The sequence below is a fragment of the Protopterus annectens genome, chromosome 1.part0 (assembly GCF_019279795.1).
Source record: "Protopterus annectens isolate FY-2018-M chromosome 1.part0, PAN1.0, whole genome shotgun sequence".
Classification (NCBI taxonomy): Eukaryota; Metazoa; Chordata; order Ceratodontiformes; family Protopteridae; genus Protopterus; species Protopterus annectens.
The window spans coordinates 1,387,197,052-1,387,209,637 of NC_056725.1; the positions used below are offsets into that span (position 1 = coordinate 1,387,197,052).

The 12,586-nt window shown below is 44.3% G+C and overlaps 1 protein-coding gene across 1 annotated transcript in view; it reads right to left on the reverse strand.

Moving 5' to 3' along the window:
* The window catches only part of MDN1 (midasin AAA ATPase 1), a 3,484,183-nt gene that overhangs the window by 614,830 nt on the left and 2,856,767 nt on the right, over nt 1-12,586 (reverse strand). The gene's annotated exons all lie outside the window — the stretch shown is intronic.

A 12,586-nucleotide genomic window follows, 5' to 3' on the forward strand; every position in this document is an offset into this window, starting at 1 on the left:
CCCTTTTTGCATGTGTTTGTTATGAGAATTTGGTGAGACATCGGATTGTGAATTATTGAACATTGAGAAGCCAAAAGCCATTGCAGGATTCACAAGTGAATCCTGGCTAATGGGACCAACACAATCGCCGCAGCCATAAAAGCCTGTAGACCATGGCTGGCGGCAGCTACCTTCTTGTTTTTGAATAACCTTGACATTTGCCATCTGATTGTTAATAATCTGGAAGGAGGAAGCTTTGCAATCACCTGAGTGGTGTCTAGTAGTGCCCCTATGAACTCTAGTGTTTGACTTGGTGCCAGATGAGTTTTTTTTTTTTGGTAATTTATGGTCATGCTTAGCTCGGAACAAACTTGAAGAACAGTCTCTTGTGCGGATAAGTAGATGCGTGGTCAGGGTGGATATGAGTCAGTCTGAGTAAAGAAACACCTGGAATCCTTGTCTTCTCAGGTGAGCCGCAACCACTGCCATGCATTTGGTGAACACTCTAGGGGCAGTAGTGACACCAAAGGGCAGTGCTCTGAACTGGTAATGACTGGCTACCAGCCAGAAGCTCAGATATCCTCTGGAGCATCTGTCCATTTTTATACAGTCATACACATCCTGAAGATCTATAGAGCACATCCAATCATCCTGTTCCAAAAAAGGAAGTAAGGACTGTAGAGTACCCATTCGGAACTTGCATCGTCAAACCAACTTGTTCAATCTGCTGAGATCCAAGATTGATCTCCAGTCTCCTGTTTTCTTTAGAACCAAAAAACCTTGAGTAAGTTCTAAATACTCTCTGATCTCTGAGGACCTCTTGTATGACTTCTTATTTCCAGCAGTTTTTGAATTTGAGAGATTGCCTGATCCTTTTGACTGGGTGGAACATCTGTGATTTTTTTTTTGGGAGGAGGTTGTTGAGAAAAGGGAATTTGGTATCCCCTCGACATTATCCTCTGGACCCACATATTGGAAGTTATCTTTTGCCAGACTCTCTAGTGCAGGGATAGTTGACCCCCAACTGCATCCAGAGGTGGACAATCAGGCCTCTTTTCAGGAGCACTTAAAGGGCTTCCTGAAGAAAGACTCCCAGAAATCTTGGTTCTGAGGACCTCCTCTGACATGATGGTGATGTCTCTTCCATTATCATTTCCCCCTCTTCCTCTAAGGGTAAACTTTCCACGTGTCTTGGTAGGACCCTTGAGACTTCTTGAACCACATTTTTCCACTGCCTCTCTGACCCTTGAGATAAGGTTCTCTGAGGAGCCAAAAAACGTATACCCATGGCAGAAAGGGTTTTTAACCTTCCTTCTCACACTTGGATAGCATATTTTTTACTTTGGGACCAAAATGAGATGTGCTGTCAAACGGAGCATTGATGAATGAAGACTTAAAAGGTTCCGCAAAATCTCAAAGGCGCACCCAGGCATGCCTTCTCAGAGAAATGCCAGAACCTGCCGCTCTGTTCATTCCTTTGGCTGCATGCATGATGAGCCTCATGGAAGGGCTGGGTACTGAATGCAGGGTGAGTAACTGGGAAGCTACTTTCTCTTTAGCTCCCTCAGCTACTGCTCCTTCAAGGATATCAGAGTTTGTGATCAGATAAGTGAAATGCAAAAGATAACTCAGCGACCACAAGGCAAAGGTCACTGAAGAGAACACATGCTTCCCACATCTATCCATCGTCCACGAATCCTTATTAGGAGGCTGGATAGTTGAACTCTCCTCAGAGAGTTCATTCTTGGTTATTGTCACCATGACCATGGCATCTACTGCAACTCCTTTTGTCCAGAAGGCCTTGTCAGAAGGAGTGGTTATAATTTTATTTGGTCTCTGGGAAACAGGCTTGATGTAGACCGGGATCTCCCACGCCTGCCATGAGATCAAACCTATGAGCTCATCAGTGGGCGGAGACACCCAGGAGGTAGATGGGTGGGAACCAAAGGCAGCCAGGTACACCGACTCCTCAGATGAAGGACTGCTTGACTGCCAGCTGTCTGTTTCAGAAACTCCAGAATCTCCCCAAAGGAAACATCCTCAGGGGGTGACCATGGGGATCCTTCTCCCTCACAGAGGTCAGTGTCTTCTGTGAGTCCAAATGCTTCCTCTTGCAAAGTCTCTTCCTAGGGACATCCTCAGTGGGGTGGTCTGGGGAGGCATTGGAAGAGTCAAGAGTACCCAGATGGGTATCCTGGCACCTGAGGTCCTGCTGTCCCTGTGGAACATGGTGGTAAGAGGAGGAATGCAGGGTATCCTACTGAGATAGCAGATCTGAGGGGGCAGTGACTTTTTAGTTGCAGTGGGAGCTATAGCTCTCTCCAAGACCGGAAAAGCTAACTGCTCCGGAATGGACAAGGACTCTAGTTCCAATAAGCCATGACTTCATGATGAGGTCCCCTCCTCCAGTCCAGAAGACAGCTCACCAGGGTATGAAGTCAGTGCAGAGCTCAACCTCTGCTGAAGACCCGAGTCACATCAACTGCTTCGAAGACCTGGGAGTCAAGCGCACACAAGGTTTGTGAGGTTCACTACTGCTACAGGAACTCTCCCGCTCTGAAAAAGCTGATGAGCTCCGAACGGAAGTCTGATCCGAGGAAGAGGACATCTTTGGATCAGAGCTGAAAGGCACTGGGCATATCGGATCAGACAGCTCCAAAGCCTGCCCTCAAGTTGGAGGAGGAAGAGAGAGAGTGCACGATTTAGACAGACCTGAAACTGTAATGGTTGAGGGGGACTTACTGATACCCTGCATGCACAAAATCTTCTTCAACATCCATTCTACATTTTCGTCAGTAAGGCTAGTAGTCGAACGGGAAGAGGAAGCAGATGGGGACCTTGGCCTTGATAAAAAGGGAGACGGCACCCTCGATGGAACCGGATCATAGGTTGGACAGTACTGTGTCCTCTGTAGAGTCATTATAGGTTTAAATGGACTAGGTGTTGGATCAGACATCAACTAATCCGATCTATCCTTACTTGACAAGATCAGAGCTGAAGGAGTCAAATCCAACATGGTAGAGATCGGTGCCAAAGGGTCTGATCGGATCACACTCCCCAGAGTTGGGGATTTCAACACTTTCGGTTTCAGCTCTGAAGTACGTGTCGGCACCAAAGAGGGTCTCTTTTTCCTCTCTCCAAGAATTTAGAGGAAAAGGATTAAGCTGGGCTCAAATTAGCCCATTTTGCCTTTGAGGATGTAGTAGATTTGTCTTAACCTCCAGAAACAGCCTCCCCAAAGGCCGAAGGCAACATGCCCTTAAGATGAGCTTATTTTTTTCTTTCCAGTAAAGCTCAATCTTTAAAGGAGTGGCAGACTGCACAATCCTCTTGCAAGTGAAAGGGACCAAGACAATACACACACAGTGAATGACAGTCGTTTATAGGAATTTTGTGCCTGGACTCTATGCACTTTTTGAAACCAACAAGTTTCTCTCTTTTTTTTCCACTATAATGCAAGGAAGGGACAGGCAGAGAATCCACTCACACACAAACAATGAAAAAGAGAAAGTTTTTTGAAATAGATAAAAGCAAATGGAAGGGGAGAGCTACTAATAATAGTAGTTCAAGATATACCTTTAAAGGTAAAAGGGGAGGGAAGTAACCTATAAAAAAATGGTTACTGGTGGGAGAGAGGGTTACTGAAAAGCAAGGGTTATAAACTAAAAGGGAGAGACAGAAATAACTAATCGAACTAAAAATATAAAGAAAAAGAGATTATACAAGAAAAATATTTTTAATTATACGACCTGACATGAAGAGCTAGCTAATCGGACCACGTCTTCGCAAAGTGGCAAACGAGATCTGAGGTAATGAGGAGAGATGCATTGTGGATAAGGTGAGGTATCCAAGAGCTTTTTGGTTGCCACAATTGGCTTAAGTATTGGTGTCATTCAAAGGGGATCCAATGCCTGTCAGCCTCGGATGACATGCTCGACGAGCCACGATGCTTCGCTAGGGACGGCTTGCACCTGTCACCCCTGGGCTTTCGGATATTGGCAAAGGCTCTTGCTACCCCCATAGTGCCTTTTTTAGGCAAGGCTCAAAAGACAAACCCACCTCCATAGGTATCACAAGGGATAAGAAACTAAGAGTAATGCTACTCAACGCCAGAAGTCTAAACCTCAAGATGCACGCACTCTCCTGAGCATGGAGAACATCGATATCTGTGCAGTAACAGAAACCTGGATCACCTGGCACGTGAGCACCGCAGCACTACCAGGTTATACCTCATACCATGCTTTTCTGCCCCAAAACTTGGACCGAACCACAAAAGGAGGGAGTATCAATATTCAAAGATACGCACTGCTCCAGGTTGGTGGCTCATCACGAAGCATCAGAGACTATCCATGTGCAACTAACAGTGGGTAAAACTGCCTTCAGTTTATAGCCTGCTACAGACCACCCTCCCAAACCCAGGAACCCCACTCGGCCTTCCTGAGAACACTGGAAAATATGAAGGTCTCTCCAAACACCATTATATTGGGTGACTTCAACTACCCAACCATAGACTGGGAGCATTACTCTAGCTCCAACACCCTAGCCCAAAGGTTCCTAGAATTTATAAACTCAAATGCTATGGAACAACTTGTTACCACTCCCACAAGAGGGGAAAACATACTGGACCTGATCATCACCAACATGGGGACTCTATGCTCCAGACCAGAAGTGTATCCTCACTGGTAAGATCAGACCATAAACTAATCTCACTGGATATTCACATCCCGACCCCACCCCATGCCCAGAAAACCACAGTGAAAAACTTCTCTAAAGCAAATTTCACACTCCTCAAAACTGAGGTGGAATCCTTCAAAGCCCCGGCCTCTGGATAATACGCCCAGACCACAAAATCCTTTATAAACGATTCTATGAACACCTTCAGGAATGCATGGATCATGCAATCCCAAATAAAACCAAGACCCAATCCTCCAAAGGCAGACGCCCTGTCTGGTGGACCCCAGCCATAAACAAACTATACAATAGAAGGAGGAAGCTACTACATGACAGAGCAAAATCCCAAAAGGGAAGGCATCTCTGATCAGTATTAGCAAAAACTACGGGCACTCATAAAATCGTCTAAGGCCAGCTTCGAGAAAACTGCACAGGACACTAAGGATAATCACAAGGCTTTCTTTAGTTATGTTAGGAACCTGGGTGGGAATTCCCAGATATGCTCAGAATTAGTCCAAAATGACAAAAATACACCAAATCCACAGACATTGCCAACATCCTAGCTGACAGGTTCAGCGCAAACTTCTCCCCCCCCCAACAAAAGGGCTAATATCTATCCCAGCAGAGTGCTGCTCCCCTGTCATCTCAGATGCTCAGGTAAGAGCTGCCCTCTCCAAAGCAAGAAACACAGCATCAATGTGACCAGACGGTGTCCCGGCTGCGTCCTACATGAACTCCAAGAAGAGCTAAACCCAAACCTAAAACTACTGTTCGATCTCAGCCTTACTACAGGATATGTACCCAAAGAGTGGCGTACAGCAACAGTGGTCCCTCTCCACAAAGGTGGTGCCTCAACGGATCCTGGAAACTATCGCCCCATAAGTCTCACTAGCTTGGTCCGCAAAGCTATGGAAAGGATCATCATGGACCTTATAAATAAAGATATTGGGGACCTACAGACACTGGATCCTACCCAGTTCGGCTTTGTTAAGGGCAGATCCTGCCTCTTAAACCTGGTCAATTTCTTTGAAACAGTCACCAAGGCCATTGACAAGGGAAGGTGGTCCACACAGCCTACCTGGACCTCGCAAAGCCTTCGCTGGCATTATAGATAAGCTCACCAGCTTAAATATAAACCCCTATGTCACTAGATGGGTTGCAAACTGGCTCAAGGACAGAACCCACATGGTTAGAATAGCTGGAGCCATGTCAGACTCCAAACCAGTTACAAGTGGCATCCCACAAGGCTCAGTCTTGGGACCTCTTGTTCGGTATATATTTCTCGGAGGTACAGGCCAACATGGAAGGACTGTGGCTGACCAAGTTCACAGATGACTGCAAACTGGGCACCATAACAGACGCTCCAGCTGACACAAGCATCCTCCAAAAGGGCCTCATAGAAACAGACAACTGGTGCCAGAGCCATGGCCCCAAGCTAAACGCCAAAAGTGTATAGTCATCCCTTTGGCAAAAACAGTGCCCACAAATTACCACATAGGTGGTAATCCATTAAGTACAGAAGAAGTAATTAGGGACCTGGGGACCCAAGTTGATAGCAGTCTCTCATTTGACAACCACGTGGCCAAAGTGGTTAGAAAAACATTTTATATAGCCCACCTAATCATGAAGGGATTCACATCTAGATCAGGGGAGGTCATCGTGCCTCTTTACTCATCCCTTATCAGGCCCATAATTGAGTACAATACCCCTTTTGGGATGTACCTTACCAGACACCTGCAACAACTGGAAAGACCCCAAAAGTACCTCACCAAGAGGATCAAGGGGCTCACACAGATGCCGGCCGTTAAAGAAACTCCAGCTCTACTCAGTGGCATACCGCCTGCTTAGAGGCGATCTGTGCCTGACTTATAAAGCCATGTCCAACCCGGAATTAATGGACATGCTGCACCTCAGAAAATCCAAATCCCATAGAGCTACGCCGAGGGACTTAAACCTCAGCACTGAAATAAATAGGACATGCTGGAGGGACAGATTCATAACCCAGAGGCTCCCTTCACTCTGGAATAAAATCCCAGTCCAGGTTAGGCAGAGTCCCTCATTGACTCTCTTCAAGAGGAATCTTGATGAGTGGATGGGAGATCGTAGGTTTACCCCGGGTATCACTTCTGTGTCACTGTTAGACAGAAGCGCAGTATACTAACCTCGAAAAAGGGCATAGCAAAATTAATTTAAAATGGGTGGCGAAAGCCATACACACTCTGGCTAGGCTTATAAATGCCCTAGGGCAGATAGCCTAGTATGAACCTATGAACCTATGAGCTTGCTAACGGCCAAGTTGGATACAATGGATCAGATCCAGACCTATATGTGAGGATTTGATGAAAAATTTACAGTATCAGATGGAAATGCTTCCTGCATCATTAGTTATGTGAGTACCTAAAACCACAACGATTTCAGCCAGCAGGTGAAAAAGGATTACAGTTTTCATCTTTCTTCCATAAATTTTGTGGTATAAAAACAGAAGAAATGGTAGGAAATAAAAATGTTCCCTTTAATGTGATTGGTAATATTTCCAAGCTAAATGACTGCTTGACCTAGTGCACTGAGTAAAAAAGAAAAAAAAGGCATTCATCCAAGTGGAAGGTATGTTGATTTCTAGACAGCCCCACATCCTGAAGATCCAAATCAGACACAGTGCTTGAAATCTGCAAGTCCACGAGAGGCCTGGGAAAGCACATCACAGAGCTCACCACTACATAGGGTTCACATGAAATGGGAAATGCTGCGACAATGGTGGCCCTATCTACTGCCCACTGTCAGAAGTGCATCAACATTCTACACGGAGGGTAAAACAGCATATGCCTCTGGTTGTTCAGGTATAACACATGATAAAGGTGGCTGGCAGAGTTAAGAAGGGCTCAGGAAGCAGGACTTCCTCCAAGGCCATGTGACGAAGTTGACTGACTGCAGCTCAAAAAGTCTGATGTGGAGTCACTTTTCTGTTGGCCACTTCCCTTGAACTGTGGAAAGACCTGGAAGAATTTTCCACATTGCCAGCAAAGCATCCATCAACAACAGTGGCTGCAATAATGGATGGCTTACTTGAGGACTGATTGACTACCCCACCAGCCAGACCTGGTCAGCAGGCTCTAACATCAAAAGATGATCCCTGGTTATCATCTGACAGCACTACCAACTATTAACAGCTGCATCCTCAAGTATGTGAATGACACCAGGAAGACTTTCGTAGCCATGAAGCCCAGAAAGTGAGAGGTTTCTGACATGAATCATACAATGCATCCCCACTCAGACTGTCAAAGGTAAGACACTCAGTGCCCCATTTACAGACAGGTAAGGGTAAAACAGAAGAATCTACAACATTCGTGCTGTTAAAGGTATTCCTGTGAAAAGTGATCAGACTCTGTTTCTCCAAGTTTATGACCACCTGTAGAGGCCACAGCCAAGAAAGCACTCATTCCAAAGAGTCCTTTGACTAAGTCATGAGAAGCCTGATGTCCAAAACAGAACAAAACATGTACATCCTTCTGTAAGGTGTTACCCACCACAATAATCACATTAGCGAACATGCCATGTGCAAAACAAGCTCCAGATGGTAACAGTGTACAATGGAAATGACAGATACCCAGTGTAAACTGAAGAAATCTTGTGCCAGAATACATCCATCTTGTCACTTTGTCAACACTACCATCAAAAATGCCAAATTGCAGTAGCAGCATGATGGAGAATCCCCACTCAGATCCTGATGTACTAAATGTATTTGCTAAAGCTGTTGAGCTACAGGATGGGAAAGACCATTTGCCTTGTTCAGAACAAAAAAGAGGATGGAGTACAGCCTCATTTTGAAGCAGGGAAGGTATAAGCAGCCCCTTTGAGAAGTACAGTATGGGTCTGCCTTAGATGTTCAGGGTAGGTAACCTGCATTTTTAGTTGTGATCTTTCTGGGTGTTAACTTAAGCGCCATTAAACAAGGCTATTTGTGATCAAATCTGGAACCACTGGTTCCTGGTGATAATTCTTTCAGATGCGGTAAGCTTACAGAACTATCCTCAAAATAGGCACCCCTACAAAGTAGTCAGAACAGTCATCCTCTTGGATAACTTGTCTATCTCTGGAGATGGCAAGACAATTTGTAATGCCCGAGTGTCTTCCTTAATGTATAAACAGGCTCTTGGTGGGGCATCTAAGCCTGGAAGGGAAAGAGGCAGATGATGATGAAAAGCACTCAAAAAAATTTTCAAGTGTAGAAAAAGCCGGTCTGCTTCTCAAAAAATTATCCAACAGTGCAGTGAAAACTGGCCAAAGAGAACCTTCCCCTTATGAAAGGCATCTAGGATGGACTGTCAGAGCTCCTCAGTAAGGGGAGAATAGCCTCAATCGTGCCATTGTGCACATACACATGCTTGAATTCTGTGGTCTCTACTCAGAGCACCATGGACTCGCAACTGCAGTAGGCCACAATAAAGCATATTCTTGAAACTGCAGACAAAATCCTGACCATCTCATTGAGTCCTGACTCTGGGAGAAAGAATGTTCCTGTGGTACCTAGCTCCCCAAGAAAGACAGGAACTTAGAAAGATAAGAACTAGATGTGGTTCCATTTTGAAATGGTGGGATTCAAAATACAGTCGCTCGACATGTTGAAAAAACAAACTCTGAAAATCCAGAAGAGTGAATATTGAACATCACGCTTTTCCTTTATACTCTTTTTTTTTTTTTGGGGGGGGGGGGGCAAAACACCTGCAAACCCCACCCTTGTATATACAAATCAGGAATTACAATACATCTGAGATGATGTAATATAATGAGAAATGGTTACCTCGGTATATACAAGTCCAGATTTTCAGCAATTAAGTCTCCACATTATGGGACTCACTAATGTGTATCCCCACTATTTCAGTTACCTTAGTTGAGGGCTCTGAACCCCAACATTGCACAGGAGAAAACTATTATTTATCTCCCACCATGTTCAAGGCTCAAGTCTCCCATGTAGCACCAATGTGATCTCCTGACCCTGAGCTACAGGAAGGAAATCATAAAATCTTGCTCCACTCAAAAAAAGTTTATTGGAAGACTTAGAGAACAGTCAGACAGTTCAGCAGCCTCAATAGCTCCAAAAGGGGAAGACCCAAGGGTCCTTCGTCACCATCCACAAACACTCATTTACACATTGCTGGAGTAAGGAATGGGGAAGCCACTGCCTAGTCTACAATGGAATTTATAAGCCTTCTGCTCTCCAAGCTAGGGGATTTTTTTTCTTTTTTTTACTTGGGGGTGGCTATTTAGATTCAATGTTACTATCAGTCTCAAAGATAGTAGCCTTGGTCCTCCAAGTCATTCAAATCTGAAAGGACTTGAAATCACTTTCATACCCCAGGGCTAATAAGGAACACACTTGTGCACAGCCAATGTGCTTTAATGTCAAAAGCAAGATGAGAAAAAGCCAGCTGAAAGAAATGTGGCACTCAGGAGTGTCAGCCAGTGGTGGCAAGGCAACATGAAAAGACTTGCACTGTGCTTTGTGGTGACATCATGTGATGCTCTCTGAGGATGTGATTTTGCACTTACATAATAGGGCCTGATAGACTTAAAACTTTTGTTTGAGGCTGAAGGCCAGAAGTATGAATCATGATGTAGGAAGAGTTGATAGCAGCCTCCACTTGATCGGCCATCAGGCAAGGCCCATGGGAATGTATGGGAAGAAGAGTCAAGAGTTGCCAGGTGATGGCTTGGTGTATCAAGGAGCTTCTTCCAACAATCGGCTATGTAGGGGGTGCCTACGCCATGGGATGTACCTCCGCAACAGAAACAGCAGAAGTATTCAAGTTCAGAGTATACAGAGATGAGATTACCATATGCAGAAAATGGAAAGCCATTTCAGCAATGGATTAACTTCTAGAAGGGCTTAACTTGAAGCGTCCCCTATCTGATTATCACGAGTTCTGACAGTGCTTTTGCAGATATATAACGCTGTGTATGGATTTAGGATGAACATCATGGAGAAGAATTTTCAAATGTTACCAATCCCATAGTAGACAGGCCAAGGGTTTCTTGTTTCTTATCCCGTCTACACAGGGACAGACTAAAATATTGGCACTACTTCACACCATTCTTCTCTCTTAGGCAACAGGGACAATGCCAGATTGGGTCTTGACTAACATACTGTCTTCCATACAGACATTTTGGAGGCTTAGCTTTAGGCATCAGAGGAAGTTTTCAGTGAAGAGTCAGTACTCAGATACAGCCTGTGTGAGAAGCACCAGAAGGTGGTACCAGGTTCAGAGGCCAGATGCACTCTCATAGTGTGATACCATTGTGTATATGCAGGTGCATTTAGCATCACACAAAAATGCTGAAATGGAAGAGAAGACAGAATGAACTCTACTGCATACCTAAGAATGAGTGCCTCTGATGTTAGATCGTACAAATACATTAATACTACTACCTAACAAGCACAGCCTTTACATAAGCTGACAAATTTAACAATTTAAAGCTATTGTTCAGTGTGCTTTTCACAAGTAGCTTTTACAAACAAAAACAATTTATGCAAATAAGGCCTAATGGGATTCTTCTTTAACTTTAATAACTAAGTGGAGAATGAGTGGTAAAAGCAGATTGTATAACCTTTAAAATATACCACAGAATGTAGTAATGAGAGGGCAGCTGCAAAAGGTGCGATAAAAGTCTGAGCATGTCAAAGCCAAGTTTACTGGTAAGGTGCACCCACCCCATCTGAAGATCAAGAGTTACTTCTGAAGTAGGCCAAAAATAATATCACATTTCTAAATGTGTTCAGATAAGAAAAAAAGTACCAGTGTTCACTGAAGCAATGTATGGTAAGGCCTCATGCTGGCATCAAAACACTAGTAACAGGACGTGCTCAACACTGGTGACTACAATTCTAAAGCCAAATAAGAGCCAAGACTTTCCCAAAGCAGAAGAGAAAAAGAGTAAAACATATCCCTTTTCCTAAAATCCTATGGATCTGACAGCTATCCACACATCTAAAAGCCTAGCCACACAATGAAGCAATACTAAAATGAGGAAAAACAAATTGTGTAAATAAGAGTTTCACTCCTAAAGTTCTCTAGACATAGTCAGTGAATTTATCAGCGATATCAGTTAATCCAGTGCTTACCAAATCATTTTACCTCCGATATAGCCATCTTCTATAGATGGAACACATGGACTTATCCTTCATGTGTTATCTCACTCACTGGCTGTTACTTTAAATATCAAGATCATACACTCAAAGCGGCACACACTGTTAGTACATGCTGTGGAATCCAAGTGCTAGAGAAATGGTCAGTATGCGGCACAAGGACAAGAATCCCAAATCTTCTACCCCATATTAATGTGCTACAGCAGGCAAAGTACAGTTTTGTACCTACCATAAATGTAGATGTTCGAGGGCTATTACAGCTGCAGTAATTACATATGGGTTTTCAGCCGTCAGGCGGTCCCTCGGTCGGCCGAATTCCAAAGTCTTGGTCCGGTGTCGGTTGTTGTCGCGTACTCTTCTGACGTCAGGAAGGCTAGAGTATAAAAGACACAGCCGACGCCATCTTCTTCAGTCTTTCTTGCCCCAGATGTCTGGTGCCCCCAAAAGGAAGGCAATACATAAATTAGTGTGATACACAAAAGTAAGCAAATAAAACATAGTAGGATAACCCAGTCAGCAGGTATGAATAGGTATTCAAACCCCAAGGTCTTACCAAGAGGGGAAGGAGGGTGGGAAACCTGTACTGCAGCTGTAATAGCCCTCGAACATCTACATTTATGGTAGGTACAAAACTGTACTATGTTCATCGTGCATTACAGCTGCAGTAATTACATATGGGTAGAATCCCAAAGCTATGTATAGGGTGGTAGGTATTATACGAACTGGGTTGAGCTAGAATGCCCTGCAAAACTGCAGTGGCAAAGCCTGCTCTAGTTCTGGAGTATAAAGGCAGAT